The sequence below is a fragment of the Somniosus microcephalus genome, chromosome 10 (genome assembly GCF_052327205.1).
Source record: "Somniosus microcephalus isolate GS21.2 chromosome 10, FLI_Smic_1.0, whole genome shotgun sequence".
NCBI classification, from domain to species: domain Eukaryota; kingdom Metazoa; phylum Chordata; class Chondrichthyes; order Squaliformes; family Somniosidae; genus Somniosus; species Somniosus microcephalus.
Genome location: NC_140996.1, coordinates 75,720,718 through 75,739,510, shown reverse-complemented (window position 1 = coordinate 75,739,510; position 18,793 = coordinate 75,720,718).

Sequence of the window (18,793 nt, the reverse complement as noted above, 5' to 3'; positions counted from 1 at the left end):
GTCCGGTAACCTACAAGCTGTTTGTTTACACTGGGGAGTAGCCTGTTTGAATCAGCCAATCATCGGACAGAAAGCACACTGGGTTGTTTACACACATCCATTCACTGAAATTGACTCTAAGATCAAGTGCTTAAAACTGCCAGCATGAACAAAGGGACTTTGTTTGCTAAGCACTCAAGATTGTCAATCAATTGCGGTTCCAGATGACCACAGGACAATGCTTTGTTTACAAAGCATTTGTTTGTATATCAAGTGGACACATCCAAACTGAGGAGGAACCGTTTAAATGAATGGGAGAACACATTCAAACCACTGCAGCTTTATTCGAAAGCCATCACAGACAATGGACACATTTAAACTGCAACTTTATCCAAACCCATCCCAGACAAGTGGACAGTTTGGATCTCTTTTGTTTTAGCCCAGAAACATCAGATCTGGGCAGGCCCCAACAAAAGGGGTATAAAAGATAGCTTCCCAGAAGCATCTCTCTCTTCTCTTTTACTCTTTGGACTGCAGGTGAGCAAGGCTTCTGACCCACTAGCAAGACAATCTAGTGAGAAGTAAAGGGGTGGTAATTTAAGGGAACTGTTGCTAAGATTGTAAAATTAAATTTAGCCATTTATCCCTCATTTTGCCATCTGCCTTCCCCTGTTAAGCAATTTTACCATGATTACTTTGATCCTGTGGTGTAGTTTCTTTAGTTTTAGTAAAATTTGACTTTCTTGCATCCAGACCATTTGTCCGTTTTTAATATATCATTAATTATAAGTTCCTCCAGTCAGAACTGGAAGGAGGGTTTAATGATTCAAAACTGCTGATTGGAATTGGTCACAGTGCAGTGGCAAAAGGCTGCCTGACCAAGTAAATTATCGTAAACCAGGTAAAGGATGCCCCCCTACAAATTGGCGACCACGGCAGGACTGGAGGCAGTGTTTGATATGATAAGTGGTCTGGATCTGGAGAAAGCATCAGCTCTTGCTTTTCTTGCTTTCAGTCTGTGGGTAGCCCTGCAGAAGTTAGCGGCAGCATGTAAGCTGACCTATCATGGTATAGGTAGCTGGGTTAAGAAGGGTGAGATGAGGGTGCGGGAGGAGGTTACAGAGGCCAAAAATCGGGAGTCAGAGTTTGAAAAATGCCAGGCGGAGGTAGAACGCCTCATAAGAGAGGTGAATGAGGCCAGAGATAGTGGGATGAGGGTGTGGGAAGAAAATGCACACCTCACACTAGAGGTCACGAAATGCCAGGCAGAGATAGAGCGCCTTGTGCAGGAAGTCACAGAGGCTAGGGACAGTGAGATGGGACTACAGGAGGAAAATGCACACCCCACCCAAGAAGCTAGCGAGGGCAAAAGCCACGCGAGGCACAATATAGAGTTCCTAAAGTGCCAAATTACAGAAGCAAAGAGTAACGAGATGAGACTGCGGGAAGAGAATGCCCGCCTCACCTTAGAAGTAACAGAGCAGGAGGAAATGGTTAGGGAGGTAAAGGCAGCTTATAAGCTGGCCTGCGACCAAAGGTTTAGTGGAGCAGATCATACCCCATGTAACAAAAAGATAGAGAGTTTGGGTGTGGAGTTATTAAGTACTAAAGGGATGGTATGTCTCATAACTCCGAAGGGAAGTCCGTCGGACAGTACCAGCAGCCCAAATCAAACTGCCCCACAGGCAGCACCCAGAACAGAGCTGGCTAGGGAATTAGAGATCCCAAGACCGCAGCCCACAGCTCCGAGTCTTGAGGAGCTCTGGCAGCAAGAAGGGGTGGATAATGGGGTGGTAGGAGAACGCCAGCAGGTCCCGCTAGGCAGGCGGGGACCAGGGCCAGTGTACCCCCTCCGACAACGGAGGTACGGTCCACCCGTGAGCGATAATGACCCAGGGGCTGTTCAGCATACCTATTTGGTACCCTATGATACCCAACAGCTCAGAGGCCTGGTGAAACATATTCCCCTGCTCTCCGAAAAGGGAGACCCCTCAATGCACTTCCAAGAAATAGAACAGGCAGCCTGTGTTAACGGCTGTGATGACGAAGAGAAAGCCAAAATGTTGCTTTTCTCTGTAGATAGTAAGCTCTATCAGACCCATTCAGATGAGGCTAAGAGAGGGCAGAAGGGTTTTGAGGACCTAAAGGAGGAAATACTCGAAGCCATGGTTGCGAACGATGGCAGTCCATTCGATCGCATAGGGAAAACACTGCAGAAGGAAGGGGAGACCCCACAGGCATTTGCAGACAGGCTGTGGCCAGTCTACAACAGCACGTGTACAGGGGGACAAGATAGGGCACACCTGAACCAGCGGCAGCGGACCCAATGGCTTCGTTGCCTGGTGTCCAATTGCCTGCCCCAGATAAAAGCAAAGGCTGATACTTGGTTTGACCACCAAGACCCACCAGCAACCGAAGAGACTGTAATCTGGCAGCTCACAGTAGCATATAGGAACAGTAGGGATAGTGGGACCCCCCAGCAAAAGGGTAAGGTCCACGAGGTTAAACCTGGGGCTCAATACAAGAAAGAGTGGCGCCAAGAGGGGAGCCGTCCCTCCCAGAACAAGGTCACTTGTTACAGGTGCGAGGAGGATGGCCACTGGCGCAGGGATTGTAAAAAGCCTGGGAAAGACGATAAAGCCAGGACCCCCGCAGCCCCAACTCAGAAGGCAGAGACAGAAACTCCTCCCGATACAGTCGAGTCCGTCGTGGAGTCGATAAAATCTTTCCTCATGGCCAATCAGGGAAAGGTAGCAGCCATCAGTGGTGCTGCAGCCCCCTCGCCCACCTCTGCCTCCCCACAATGACTGGAGCCCATGCAACCTGTCCGTCTGTGTAATCTCCGGTACAATGAATGGAAGAGACCGCTCGTACAGATGGAGGTAGAGAAGGTTACAGGAACTTATCTATTGGATACGGGGGCATCATGTACCGTGATCCATATGGATAATCCCACCACCTCACCCCTGTCTAACGGGGTTCCATACATACTATCGGGATTCACCGGTCAGGAGCAGGCGGGGGTATACTCCAGACCCCTCTCAGTCCGTCTGGGCACGCTCCAAACTAAGTGGACGTGCATCCTGGCAAAGTGGAATAAGACGGAAGGAAAGGGGATCCTAGGGGCCGACTTCATGGTGAGCCATGGGTTCCTCGTGGATCTCCACAACCATTGCCTTTGGGGGGCTAGCACAGACAGGGAAGAAGGTGTAGTGGTTATCCCGGGCAAGGAGGGTAAAGGGACCTTGTGTACTGTGAAGCCCAAAGAAGGTTACGACCTCGGGCTCATGGTAAATGGTGTCCCGGAGGCACTGCAGGCAGTCGCGCAGGCAAACCTCACAGCGTTTGCCACCCATAAACACGACTGCGGGTGAATCACAGGGTTTGAGGTTAAAATAGACGGGGACCCCATGGCCCGACCACTGAAGCAGTGCAATTTCCCCAAGGAGGCAGAACCCGACATGGAGGCAGCCATCACCTCCTTAGTTAAACAGGGAGTGTTGAGGCCCATAGCCACTCATGTTAATTCTCCACTTTGGCCGGTTAGGAAACCGTACAATTCATGGAGAGCCACAGTGGACTATCGGGTGCTTAACAGCAATATCCCCACGTGTGCCCCCACAGTAGAAGCAGTGGCTAATCTTATTAGCAGTATTCCAGCATCCACGAACACATTCACGGTGCTGGACATTTCGAATGGGTTCTGGTCCATCCCTTTAAAACGGGAGGACCAATATAAGTTTGCCTTCACCTTTAAGGGACAGCAGTATACCTGGAACTGTCTGCCACAGGGTTTCCACAACAGCCCCAGCATCTTCCACCAATGCATGAAGGATAGTTTAAAAGAGTTCAGTCAGCCCACTCAGTTACTGCAGTATGTGAATAACCTGCTCTTATTTACCGACTCTGTCGGGGAGCATGGCCCACTACTGGCTGAGCTGCTGGAGCTGCTGCAGAGAAAGGGGTTTAAAGTCAACCCCAAGAAGGCGCAGATCGGTCAGCAAGAGGTTAAATTCCTGGGTCTGACTGTCCGCACAGGAGAGGGGGCCATAGATAAGGCAAGGAGGGAAGCGGTCCAGGAGTTACCGATTCCCAATTCAGTAAGAGGGGTGAGGTCGTTCCTGGGATTGACGGGGTACTGCAGGGATTTTATAGAGGACTATGCAGCCACAGCGGCCCCTCTGCTCCATCTCCTACACAAGGAAGTGGAGTGGTCCTGGGGTGAGGGATGCCAGGTGGCATTTGTTAAGTTAAAGGGAGACCTGCAGACCGCACCAGCCCTAGGAGCGATAGATGGGAAAAGTGAGTTTTTTCTGGAGGTAGCAGCCTGAGTGCTGTGCTGCTCCAAGAGTGGCACGGTAGGCTGAGACCCGTGGTCTATTCCTCCAGAATACTCACCGATGTAGAGAGGAGCTACTCAATATGTGAAAGGCACCTTTTAGCCACATAAAAGAAATCCCGGATCTTCACAGGCACCTCTCCCACCACCCTCCTCACACACCACACACCCACTCAGATGCTTTTGGATGGGAGGATTAAAGATGGGACAGTCAGCAGCATCCGCATTGCGCACTGGACCCTTCTCCTCTCACAGATGGATCTGAAGGTAAAGGGCCTTTGCGAGCCAAAGCTTGTGGCCAATATGGTATACCCTGGAACAGCCCATCGATGTTCCATAGATGGGGTAATGGAAGTGAACATAGTTTTACGGGCCGGGATACATCCCACGGGCCGCGAGATCTATGTAGACGGTTCCAGCATGGTATCCGCTGGGGTACGACTCACGGGTTGCAGGATCTTTGACCCAACGGCAGGCATTGCCTTGGCAATCAAGCTCCCTAACACCATGAGCGCCCAGCAGGCTGAACTGTCCGCGGTGATGTAAGTGGTTACACACCCCAACATCTTCCCTACCCCGTATACGATTTGCTCTGACAGTATTTTCACTTGCAACTCATGTACGGAGTACCTGGCCATCTGGTCCTGTCGTGGGTATACCTCTGCTGACGGGAAGCCCTTGACAGTAAAGCCCCTGCTGGAGAAAATCCTGGCAGCTGTGGGGGAGGAAGGTGCAGTTTTCATCCATAAGGTGAAAGCCCATTCCTCCACAGAACGCCGCAGCCAGGGCAACCAGCAAGCTGATATGCTGGCCAAGGAGGGTGCATGTGCAGGCACTTTCTGGGACCCATATGAGTCCGGGCCAGTAGCAGCGATTACAGGCAGGGATGGGACACAGTGAAAATCAGGAATAGTGTTGGCCCCAGACCTTAAAATGGTCCAGGCACAGGACCCCGTCCTAAAGGCAATAATTAGCGCAGTGATGGAGGGCAAAAGGATAGAGGGCCCCTACAGCACAGCCCCTCTCACCATAAGGGAGGGCATGCTGTTCAAGGCAGAACAGTGGGTAGTACCCCAGCAACACCAGAGGGAGTTCCTTCAGCTGGCGCATGAGGGGCCGGGAGCGGGACACCCCGGGCCTGAGGCCACCTGGCAACGGGTGGAACAGGTGGGATGGTGGCCAGGACTCCGGGAAGATGTCCGCGAGTTCTGTGCTAGCTGTCTTGTGTGTGCAGCAAATAATCCCGATCCCCACAAAAGGAAGGTGCCCATGGGACACATTAGGAGGGTTGAGGGACCATGGCAGTCGATCCAGATCGACTATATAGGGCCCTTGCCCACCACCCAGGGAGGCTACAAATACTGCCTCGTCCAGGTGGATGTGTTTTCCAAGTGGGTGGAAGCCTTCCCCTGCAGGACGGCCACAGCAATGGAGACTGCAAAGATCTTGGTGAAGGAGGTATTCTCGCGGTGGGGACTGCCCCAGTTCGTGGAGTCCGACCAGGGAAGCCACTTCACTGGCCAAGTCATGCAGAACACCCTCATGCTGCTCGGTATCAAAGGGAAGTGGCACGTAGCCTACAACCTGCGGTCCTCAGGGATTGTGGAGCGTATGAACCGCACCCTTAAAGAAAGATTGAGGAAAGAGGTCGTGGGGTCACCCCAAAAATGGGCAGAGACCCTACCTCTGATCCTCATGGGGATCTGGGCCAGCCAGTCCAAAAGTACAGGGCATTCACCACATGAGCTCATGACCGGCAGAGTTATGAGGACCCCCATTCATGTCCTTGCCCCAGTCCTCACCGAAGGACAACTGCAGGAAATAAACCGGGATAAATTTGCCCGAACCCTCCTAGAACACCTCAAATGAATTTATGGGCAGGCAGCAGACAGCATGGGGAAGCAGCATCAGAATAATCGGCTGCTGCTTGAGCCTAGCAAGAGCCACCAGTGGGAGATAGGAGACCTAGTGATGGTAAGAAACTATGCCCGGGTGGGAAGTTTAGAGCCACTCTACATGGGACCCTATCATATAGCCCTATGGTCTATGCAGTAAAACTACCACGGTGCACAAAGTGGTTCCACGCCAACCAATGTAAATTGTACAAATCTGACCATACAAGTTCAAATTCACAGGCTGTAAAGACAGGCGCTGTGGCTTGTTTCAAGGGAAAAGTTGTCCGGCCCACCAATTGGAACACTTCCCTGCCCCAGTGGGACCTAAGTTTTGGCCAAAGTTTAAATTTGAACCAGTTATTTCATTCAGAAACAGTGAAATTGCAGCCTGAGAGTAGAAATCTGCAGGCTGCTGCGAGTTCATTCACAGAAAATCGCTTGGGGGGCCCCAGGGAGGAGCAGCCCTGTGAAGAGACTGCCCGCGCATGCATAGTTGCTGGTCTGGAGACAGGAATTCCCCAATCTTTTGAACGGTCTGTTCGCGCAGGCGCAGTTCTCCAGCTCGTGACCACAGCGGCTCCTCTTCAGTTTTCCCGCGCAGGCGCAGTCACCTGTTTGAATACAGAGGTTTCACAGCCACTGCCGTGGGACTCCGGGGAGGAGGTCCGCGCAGGCGCAGTTCTCCAGCCCGTGACCACAGCAGCTCCTCTTCAGTTTTCATGCGCAGGCGCAGTCGCCTGTTTGAATACAGAGGTTTCACAGCCTCTGCCGTGGGACTCCGGGGAGGAGGTTCACGCAGGCGCTGTCGCCTGTTTGAATACAGAGGTTTCACAGCCTCTGCCATGGGACTCCGGGGAGGTGGTTCGCGCAGGCGCAGTCGCCTGTTTAAAGGGACAAGCTTCCCAGCCCGCTTCTAGAGTGGTTCCCCCTATGGTGTGGGACTCTGGGGAGGAAGGGATAGCAATTCCTCTTGCAGGGGACATATGGAAGGAGCCGGTACCAGGTTTTGGACCTGGAGAGGAAGATTTTCAGCCACCAGCAGCGGGTGGTGAGGGGATACCTGCCCCCAGTACAGGAGTGGGTAGGGAAAAGGAGACATACCTGGATTACTGGCAGGCTGCCAGGAGTATTAAACAGTGCGGGCTGTTTGCATCAGGGGGAGAAGGTTCCCAGCCAGCTAGGGCTGTGACCCAGGCTCAGGGTCCGTCAGCCAAAGTTTTCCCCACACAGACGCCCCTCAGAAGGCCTCAGTGGGTCCGCAAGCCCAAGATAAGATGGTCACCAGAGTACCCGCCACAAAGAGCAATCTCCCGAGCCCGGGAGGAAACAGATCACAGAGGTCCCCAACTAGCAGCCATAAGCTGCCAGGGACTAGAAGCAGGAGGCAGTCCAGCCTCGCTGCAGGCAGCAGTAATCTGCGACAGTGACACCAGCGATTAGCCTGGCCGTCCAGAGATGGGCGGCATTTGTATTATAGCTTTGTGTGAAGTTACCAATGTTTATAGCTTGCTTTTAAGGTGTTTAAATTTTAAGTTTAGAATGTAACTTGTAGTTTTGAGTTTAAGTTTAAAGTTTAAGTTTATAAGTGTGCCAAATGCTTGTATTTTGGTCCGAGGTTGAGGGACCCGACCATGTCTCCACCTAAGGCAGCAGGTCAGTGAGAGACCTGGCTGCATGTCCTTTTAAGCTCTTTTGCAGGAGAGTGGACAAAGGAGCAGCCCTGTTTGCCCAGCCCGAGCTGGGAACCGAATGAAGATATGGTTATACAGAATGTTGGGGATCACCTCGCCACTGGACAAACCCAGGAGGAGACCCCGCAGCGATCTTCGGGAGAAACCGGACAGGGTCCAGAGGAACCTGCCTATTCATCCTATGCGGAAGAGATGGCCCCAGCTGGGTGGGGCACGGCCCCAACCCAGCACTATCCTGACTGAATTTCACTTGAGGGAGACGTCACTATTGAGGAGTCATGGTGGGGAAGCATGGGCGCCTTGTCAGATAGGAACGCGTTTCCCGGGAGTGGGTGGTGATGGCCCGGGAAAGATTGTAAAGGGGAGGGGGCGACCCAAGAGTCGCGTGGGTGCATTCGGAGAAGAGAGGAACTCACCCGGGGCCCAGGGGCAAGGTTAGAGTGTAAGTGTGGCTGGGCAGGATGAGTGGGTGGCCGGATCTGGGATCCAAGTTTGAGTGTGGGGCCAGTGAGAGCCGCCACACAGGCACCCATCATTTTCTGCAGCCAGTCGAGAGAAGACGGGAGGGGGAGGGACTGGGAGTCACGATCCCATACTCCCCAGTCTCGGTCTGTGAAACATGAGGGGTACCCCGCCTCCACAAAGGGACAAGGTAACGGCTCGGGGCTGGCGGATCAGACTGTTCTGAAAAATCCATTCTGTATGTTTTAAAAGTTTAAGACCATTAAAAGGGGGGGCGGTGGAAGGAAGATTTACTGCCCGGGTGGCAGGAGCAATACCCACTCGAATTTCGCGACCCATCATTGGCACATGATGGTCGGGGTTTATTTCAGAGTTTTGTTTCAAATATTTTAGTTTTTGTTTCAAATGTTTAATGAAGATTTTTGTATTTTGTTTTACAGTTCCAAGAGGTGCAGAGGCGTAGGACCCTCTCCGTGTATGGGATCATTTTGATTACATTGTATAACCCAGATTGCAACATTTTGTAATATGTTATAATGTAACAAGCGGTGCAGGGGTATGAGTCCCCCTATTGTAACATTTTGTAATTTATGTATCTGTAGATGCCTACCGTACCACAGTTTTTCTCGGATTTGAGGGGAATAGACGGGTCGGGGGATCAGTGATAGGTAGCTATAGGTGTTTGTGGGGGGTCAGAAAATTTTGCTCACTTCTTCAAGAGGATGCTACAAGCAAGTTGGAAGTATCCAAGGGAGGAATGTAGGGGTCGCAAAATCCCCTCAGCCCCCAAAGATTGGGAAATATTAATCCACATCGTGGACGAAGACCTGTGTGATTTAAATTGTCTCTGGGTTGGACAATGTTTTAAAACATACCCAGAACCGCAAAAGGCTGCGGTAAAAAGCTCATAAGCTGGGCAGCAATTCGACACTGGAATCAAAGAACTTTGTGAAAATCGCACACTTAAGATTGTACATTTTATTAAAAGATGTACTCTTGAGTTTTGGACTGTTTAAGTTGCCCAGGGCATAAAAATGGCTGAACAGACCTCATGGAAACAGAATTTAAAAGGACAGACAGGCTGTTAGCATATGAAACAGACAGGCTGTTAGCATATGAAAAAGCTCAGCGCTGCCCTGTAGTGGGTTTGAATGGAGCCCGAGCTGTCAGTCACCCTGTGGTATTGGGTGGGTCCGGTAACCTACAAGCTGTTTGTTTACACTGGGGAGTAGCCTGTTTGAATCAGCCAATCATCGGACAGAAAGCACACTGGGTTGTTTACACACATCCATTCACTGAAATTGACTCTAAGATCAAGTGCTTAAAACTGCCAGCATGAACAAAGGGACTTTGTTTGCTAAGCACTCAAGACTGTCAATCAATTGCGGTTCCAGATGACCACAGGACAATGCTTTGTTTACAAAGCATTTGTTTGTATATCAAGTGGACACATCCAAACTGAGGAGGAACCGTTTAAATGAATGGGAGAACACATTCAAACCACTGCAGCTTTATTCGAAAGCCATCACAGACAATGGACACATTTAAACTGCAACTTTATCCAAACCCATCCCAGACAAGTGGACAGTTTGGATCTCTTTTGTTTTAGCCCAGAAACATCAGATCTGGGCAGGCCCCAACAAAAGGGGTATAAAAGATAGCTTCCCAGAAGCATCTCTCTCTTCTCTTTTACTCTTTGGACTGCAGGTGAGCAAGGCTTCTGACCCACGAGCAAGACAATCTAGTGAGAAGTAAAGGGGTGGTAATTTAAGGGAACTGTTGCTAAGATTGTAAAATTAACATTGTAGCCATTTATCCCTCGTTTTGCCACCTGCCTTCCCCTGTTAAGCAATTTTACCGTGATTACTTTGATCCTGTGGTGTAGTTTCTTTAGTTTTAATAAAATTTGACTTTCTTGCATTTGTCCGTTTTTAATATATCATTTATTATAAGTTCCTCCAGTCAGAACTGGAAGGAGTGTTTAGCAATTCGAAACTGCTGATTGGAATTGGTCACAGTGCAGTGGCAAAAGGCTGCCTGACCAGCTAAATTACCATAAACCAGGTAAAGGATGCCCCCCTACAAGGGGTGCTGAGAGCTCGGCAAAGGTTGGCGTAAAGGATCGAGCAAAATTCAGGTGTCCTAAACTTGCTTGCAGATTTTTCAGAGCTTTAGGATATTGATGGTGGCTAATTTTGCTTTATAGGATTGAGTTAATCCTCTACCATTTCCGGTTATTCTCAGGCCCAGAAAATCTACCTCTTCCCTAACTAGTTGACACTTTTTTATGATGATTAAGTACCCAGCAGTTGAAAGTCTGAATAAAACAGTATCAATGGCTTTCAAGTGCTCGTGGAGATTTTCATGTGACAGATATATATCATCCACATAAGAATTGACGTTAGGTAGGTCTTTTAAAAGGTCAATGATATGGGCTGAAAAGAGAACGGGACTGTTTTGAAATCCCTGGGGCAATCTGGTCCAGCAGTACTGATAACCATCAGGTCCAGTCATCGCTGTTTTTGGCCAATCAGCTTTTTTGATTGGTTGTGACCAGAATCCGTTTGCTAGATCAATACAAGATTTATATTTTTCTCTCGTGATTCCAGAGAGAAGGGCTGTGGAATTTTGCTGTTGTGCAGTATGTGGGGCTATATAATCGATCACTAATCTCCACTTCCCATCTGGTTTAGCAACACCAAACAATGGTGAATTAGTTCTAGATGCCATTTTGATTAAGATTCCTTGTTCTGTTATTTCTTTGAGCATTGTTTGGAGATCTATTTTTCCTTTGTGGTCTTGAATAGGCCACTGTTTTTTAGGTTTGTGCCAGCCAGCACCAAGTGGGTGGGGTTTGATGTCTATCTTTCCACATTGATTTGGATGGCATTGTAGATAAGAGTAGTATCTATGAATGAGTTGCTCGAGGAGGTCTTTGCCTCCCCCCTCTCGGCAAGTTCGATCAAGCTGTGTCCGAACATTTTCCCTGTCATCCTAGCCTGTGGATGCTTCTACAGGTCTGGTTGAGATTTTAAGGCAGTGTTTCATGTCTGGTTTTCCTATAATGAGGGAACAGGCCAATTGTGGTACCAGTCCTACATCTAGGGTCACCGTGATTCCATATATAGTGATAGATATTTTGTAAAAATTAATTATTTTGTTTTTGTTTTTTGTGTGAATCCCCCTAATGGCCTTTTACAAATTGGGCTCCCCAAATCTGTCCACTTAGTTTTTATAATTGCAGGATCTATTACAGTGTAATCAGCTCCTTCACTTGTGTGTTTGTGGGCAAGGTTGCCAGGGCATAGAGGAATTCAAGAGGCCCTGGCTGGGTGCCAGGCCTTCAATCCTGGGATTGTTCATCCTCAGGATCCTGAGTTTCATTTGCTGCTTTGTCTTTAATTATTTTAACTGATTTTTGTTCCTCCCTCTTGAGGGTATCATGTTTTCCAGATCCCTGAGGGGGTTTGTCGGACCGTTTTTATCTTGATGATCCACCTGTTGGGGTGGATGTTGGTTCTGCCGGGAATCTTTTTGATCCCAATTTTGGTTTTCCCGGTATCCTCCCATGGCTCTCTGATAGTTTTGGCCGGTGTAAAAGCTGTCCCCACAGTGAGTCCACTGTCCTTCGCTTTCCTTTTGAGGTCTAGCCCCTCGTCTATCCCATCTTTCCGGGGAGAAATCTTTTTCGTATTGTGGCGAGTTGGGGGTGTAAACCTTCTGGAATACCCTCTTGGGGGTCCCGAGCCATGAATTTGTGTCTGGGCGGGGTGGACTTGAGACTTGGGTCTGTACAGTCCTTGTTTCTGAGTACCAAAGGTACCTTCTCCAGTTGTTTTATCCCTTGTTTCTGATCTCATTATAGGTTTAGTTTGGGGTAGACCTTAGAGGTCATGATTTAATTGGATAATGCAATTACCCCATCTTTGTTGGTTATCTCGATAATTGTTTAGAGCACCCTCACAGGCAAGTTTGAGGGCTGTATTTTGGTATTGATTGGCCAGGCAACCATGGACAATGTCCCAGTTATCCTGTGTAAGTACTTTGCCTAATCTGTAGGCAGCTACCAACCCTTTAGTTGTGGCTGTAATAGTGAGTATTTCCTTGATGGAACCCATTACCTGCCCTCCCTGAGTTGCCATGAGAACATAGGCGTATATTTGAACCCAGTTGTTACACTGGTTTGATGGGGGAATTAAGTCTGAACTTAGCATCATTTGCAGTAGTTGTCTCAGATGTTGGGCATTCCAATCTTGGCAACAGGTTTCCAATTTATCAAGGTTAGTTAGAATCCAGCAAGTTTTTTCCTGGCTGGTGTTTCCCGGTCTACCACACATTGTGTAGACAGAGCTCAGGTTTACTTGACCTAGGGGCGCAATGTGTGGCTGCTGGGGTTGGCTTACTGGACCAGTAATCATTGCGCCTCCAGCATTTAGAGAAGATTGAGTTAGTGCCTGTTGGCATTGCTTATAATGGATTCTAAACTGTCTATAGTTTTCTCGAAGATTCTGGTCATTTATTTCATCATGAGCTTACACCTTAACTAGAATCCATGGCTCCCAGGAGCATAGGCTGCTCCGGGTCCTACTATTCGTTCATGGTTGCCACCACCTTGTTGGGCACCATTCATTAGGCCTCCCAATTGTGCGGGTGTGCACCTTATCATTAAGGAATTTAGTGGATTCGGAGTATTTGTTAGATTATCCCACTGGATATTCTGTATCCCCTGGTTCTGGGGATCAACATCAATCGTGCCATGAGTTCTAACGGCTCCGTCGGCATCAAAGCCTTCTATTTCAAAAATGATCACTTGGTTTTGTGGAGGTACAGGAACAGGATTATTTCCCCTAATAAAGCAATCATTTGAATTTCCTAATAAAAAGACTTGGCCAATTCTGACAGGGTTTGCCATTTCGTCAGGTCCTAACCTCGGTTAGGGTTTAATATGAACTTTATAAGAAATTTCTAGACCTCAATGGTGTATTGAGGGAGTTCTGATTTAAGTTCTACAAGGCCTGATCAGGGACTTGTCCTCTCTAGAGACTTAAATCTGGGTCATAGCACCACTGTCAGTAAAACACTCCTTCTATACTTAACAATCTACACGATGGATATAGATATAAATATAAGTATAGGTTCTGTATCAACTCATTAACACACACATTGGGCACCAACTGAAGGGATAATTACTAGTCCTAGCCCCTTTAGGGCTACCCCAGATCAGGCATATTCCTCAGACGTTCACTTTCAACTAAAGTTTGAGGTAGCCGAATCCTAAAGATGCTTAATTGGGTGTAAAGGCCCAGACTATCTCTCCCTAAAGGAAAGGAACAACCTGAAGATATTACTGTCCTCCAGATAGCACTTTTAATAAGTTTAGCTAGCCTGTTACCTTCCGGATATTATGAGGGTCCGGAAAACTCCCCCAGAATTCTGCAAATCCTCACCAAAGAGTGTACAGAGATTGAGTTTGCGAGTTTGATACAGAAGTACTATGTGAGACAATTCTAAAAATACAGAGATTTATTAAAGAACTGACATGTAATTACAGTAGGTGTTTCAATCACAACATTAACAGTTCCAAAAAGAGTAAGCTTACAATTCTTATTAGACATCTTAAATTCTCTACAGTTTTACAGTTCTCAGTCTTATTCCAGGATATCCAGCAAAATCAAATAGCTTTGATACCTTTGATCCCTGAGGTACAAAGAGTTGTAGACATACAGAACCTGCCGCTGAAGCTGAGAATCGCTTTGCTCCTTCCTTCTTCTTAGCAGTCCCTCGGAACCGAGGATGACTTGCTTCCACATTAAAAATGAGTTCTCAGGTGACTGATAAGTCCAATGTGGGACCTACAGTCTCTGTCACAGGTGGGGCAGATGGTGTTTGAAGGGGCGGGTGGGTGGGGTGGTTGGGTTGACGTGCGCTCCTTGCGCTGCCTGCGCTTGGCTTCCGCTTGCTCCCGGCAAAGAGACTCGAGGTGTTCGGCGCCTTCCCGAATGCTTCTCCTCTACTTTGTGCGGTCTTGGGCCAGGGATTCCAGGTGTCGGTGGGGATGTTACACTTTTTCAAGGAGGCTTTGAGGGTGTCCTTGAAACATTTCCTCTGCCCACCTGGGGCTCTCTTGCCGTGCCGGAGCTCCGAGTAGAGTGCTTGTTTTGGCTATAATAACAGAAAATGCTGGAAAAACTCAGCAGGCCAGGTAACATCCGTGGAGAGAAATTAGAGTCGACGTTTTGGGTCTAACCCTTTTTCAAAACTGGAAAGGAAATGAAATAGATTGAAAGGCAGGGGTGGGAGACAACAAAAGAAGTGAAGAGACATTAAGAGGTATTCAAAACGAGACGCGATGGTGATAGGATTAGTGGAGACAAAAGACAGCTCAGATTAAGTGTGAAATGGTTATTAGATTATTTCGGATGGGAATTAAGTTATTTCGGATTTCCAGCATCTGCAGTATTTTGCTATCGTACGCTTGTTTTGGGAGTCTTGTAACGGGCATGCAGACAATGTGACCCATCCATCGGAGCTGATCGAGCGTGGTCAAAGCTTGGATGCTGGGGATGTTGGCCTGAGCAAGAACACTGATGTTGATGCGCCTATCCTGTCAATGGATTTGCAGGATCTTGCGAGGCAGCATTGGGGGTACCTCTCCAGTGTTTTGAGGTGCCTGCTGTACATGGTCCATGTCTCTGAGGCATACAGCAAGGCGGGTATCACTGTTGCTCTGTAAACCATGAGCTTAGTGCCGGGTTTGAGGTCCCGGTCTTCAAACACTCTCTTCCTCAGGTGACCGAAGGCTGCACTGGCACACTGAAGGCAGTGTTGGACTTCGTCGTCGATGTCTGCCCTTGTTGACAGTAGGCTCCTGAGGTATGGAAAGTAGTCCACGTTGTCCAAGGCCTTGTCGTGGATTTTGATAATCGGGGGGCAGTACTGTGTGGTGGGGGCAGGTTGGTGGAGGACATTTGTCTTACGGATGTTTAGTGTAAGGCCCATGCTCTCATACACTTCGGTGAAGGTGTTGACGATGGTTTGGAGTTTGACCTCCGAGTGAGAGCAGACACAAGCATCATCTGCATACTGTAATTCAACGACAGAGGATGGGACGACCTTGGATCTGGACTGGAAGCGACGGAGGTTGAACAGTTTCCCGTTTGTTCTGAAAATTAGCTCCACTCCAGTGGGGAGCTTACTGAGGGTGAGAAGGAGCATTGCAGCAAGGAAGATCGAGAAGAGCATTGGTGCGATGACACAGCCTTGATTGACCCTGGTTCGTATGTGAATTGGGTCTGTGGTGGAACTGTTGACCAGGATCACGGCTTGCATGTCGTCGTGAAGCAGGCGGAGGATGTTGACAAACTTTTAAGGGCAGCCGAATTTGAGGAGGACACTCCATAATCCCTCACAGTTGACAGTGTCGAAGGCCTTTGTGAGATCAAAGAAGGCCATGTATGGCAGTTGGTGCTGTTCCCTGCATTTCTCTTGTAATTGGCGTGCCGTGAAGATCATGTCAATTGTGCCCCTTAGTGGGCGGAATCCGCATTCCGACTCTGGGAAGAGCTCTTCGGCCACTGGGAGAAGGCGATTGAGGAGGATTCTTGCGATGACTTTCCCTGTGGCAGACAGCAGGGAATCTCCTCTGTAATTTACAGCGAGTCTATCATCCCATTTGAAAGTTCAATATTTATATCCTTTTGCAGTGGTATTTCCTTTGAAGTTTTCTGCTGATGCAAGCTAATTATCTCTAGTCATTTTTCTGCTGACCCCTGCCATTCTTACAATCAGTTCAGCTGGTAGGATTAAGAATTGTGTCTCCTGTGTAGGTGTCTTAAGCGTACCATAAAAACAGTGTGACAACAGGTGTTTCTATTTGATGTCATTTTTACGAAGGCATATGTTTCTTCTTCTTTTATGTGCCTGTTTACGAAGTGTACTTTAGAACACCTTAACCAGGATGTACCAGTGTCTTCTTTCAAAGATTCAGACCAACGGGAGCCGCCAACCTTCTGTTTCAACAAGGTTATTGATTCAGTGTCAACAACCATCCCATCCCCATAGCCAGAATGCTGTTATCAATACAACTTCTCCATTGTTAGGTTTTTAGATTTCCAAACGCAGTTTGTCATGTTTTAATAAAGCCAGAATTCTTTCATAGAATGGTGTATGTTTCTGAATGGGTATATTGCTTATTCATTCACAATGCCACCAATCCCGCCTCCTCGGGCCTGGCAAAATCGAGCCCATTGTGTCCAATTCTGGGTAGCACACTTAGGGAAAAGTGTCAAGGCCTTGGGAAGAGTGCAGAGAAGATTTACTAGAGTGGTACCAGGGATGAGGGTCTTCAAATACATGGCAAGACTAGAGAATTTGGGATTATTCTCCTTAGAGCGGAGAAGGTTAAGGGGAGATTAAATGGAGGTGTTCAAAATTATGAAGGGTTCTGATAAACTAACTATGGAGAAATTGTTTCCACTAGCAGGAGGTCGGTAACCAGAGGTCACAGCTTTAAGGTAATTAGCAAAAGAAGCAGGGAGATGAGGCGAAACCTTTTTACGCTGCGAGTTGTTATGATCTGGAATGCATTACCTGAAAGGATGGTGGAAGCAGATTCAGTAATAACTTTCAAAAAGGAATAGGATATATACTTGAAAAGGGAAAAAAGTACAGGGCTATGGGGAAAGAGCAGGGGAGTGGGATTAATTGGATAGCTCTTTCAAAGAGCCAGCACAAGCATGATGGGCCCAATGGCCTCCTTCTGTGTTGTATGATTCTGTAATTTTCATAGGGAGTGCCATATCTGTTGCTCACTATGGGTACAGGGTGGGAAGACGGGGCGGGGGGTGGATAAATCTTGGGCCGCGCAGCACGCGTTTGTGGGCAGCATGCATTTATGGGCAATAAACAGCCTCATGACCCTTCAATATGTCGGGCAAGAAGTGTGCACTCGTTATGAGCCAGAAGTGCACCGCCCCGCATATTGGTAAAGGTGTAAAAACTGACATGCAGAGCCCACACCTGAATCAGGAATTAGGGCCTTTTGCATATGCAAATAAGCCTAATACTTGTTTGAGGTCTCCAGTGAAAAATTGGTTTGCCCTCTGGAAACCAGGTTTACATGTGGCCCAACAGACACCGCTGTTAGATTTCAATGTATACTTAACCGAATGTGGAAGAAAGCACCTCAAAACACGTGGGCTGCTGCCGGCCACATCATGTAGGCACACTCCTGAACATAAGACTCTCAGCCACTTACTGACTGACCAGAGTCTGTGCTCAAGACAATATCTAAGGCAGAGAATTAAACCTGTAACTGAAGAATTTCTGCATTTAGAGAAATGCTGACAATGCTGATGGAGGTGAGCATGCATGATATTTGCTTCATTGGTAAAATGGCCTTTTCAGACTTGCTGTTCAGCCATTTTGAAGAAGTGCTGCGCATTTCACAACCTGATTGATAAAGCATTCTGCATTTACTAGTAAATTACCTATAGCGTTACCCACAGTCAGTTCATGAGCATAAGCTTTTGTGAAAACAAGACGGCTACCAAAAATCATGACAACAGGAAGTTGGATACCATATAGAAAATATTTAATGATCTGCAGTTAATTGGCTCCTTAGCTGCTTGCGAAATGTTAAAGGATCAAGGTATATCTTGATTGGCTGATTTACTTTTTCATTTCTGCTCACAAAATCACTTTGAGAAATTGTCTGTTTAAAAATCATGTACACGTACCATTTTCTGGCACTTCATAATGATTAAATCAGTTATTAGTCATTTTTCAAATATTGCGGAAAACATGAGGTAAGTTGAATAGGTTAGCTCAGTGCTCAATGGAAGTGCAGAGCAGACAAATAACTGAGCATAAAGCTCAACGTTTGCTCACTCAATCTGCCATCCTGTGGAGCAAAGCTCTCTCCAAATTTATACCTTTTATAACAGTTCCGTCCTTGTTTCTATTCCTGGAATCTCTCAACCAGTGAATGTGCAGTGCAGAGGTATTTGGTTCTTCAATACCTTCTTAGTGCAAGATGTCAAATATTTGGAATTCATTTGAAAAGAACAATTTAAAGATATTGGTAATTAAATGTGAATTGTGCCTTTTCTTTCATCAGAGAATGGGAGAGTTTTCAAGGCTTTCAAAATGTGGAGGATAATATATCCTTCAACAGCAGCAGCAAATAAGGTCAGACCTGGGAAATTATCACAACTGCAGACTACTGCCTCATTTAGTATTTAAAAGGACACCGAATGTGTGCTGGAGCTGCGAATGGATGCATATTGGAGCATTCGTGATGCTGAGGACGTCGTGGATATCACGTTTAATCAGTTGGTCACACCGCAGGTAAAGGCTGCACAGGCAGGAAGGGAATGGGTGACCACCAGGCAGAGTAGTAGGCACAGGCAGGTAGCGCAGGGGTCCCC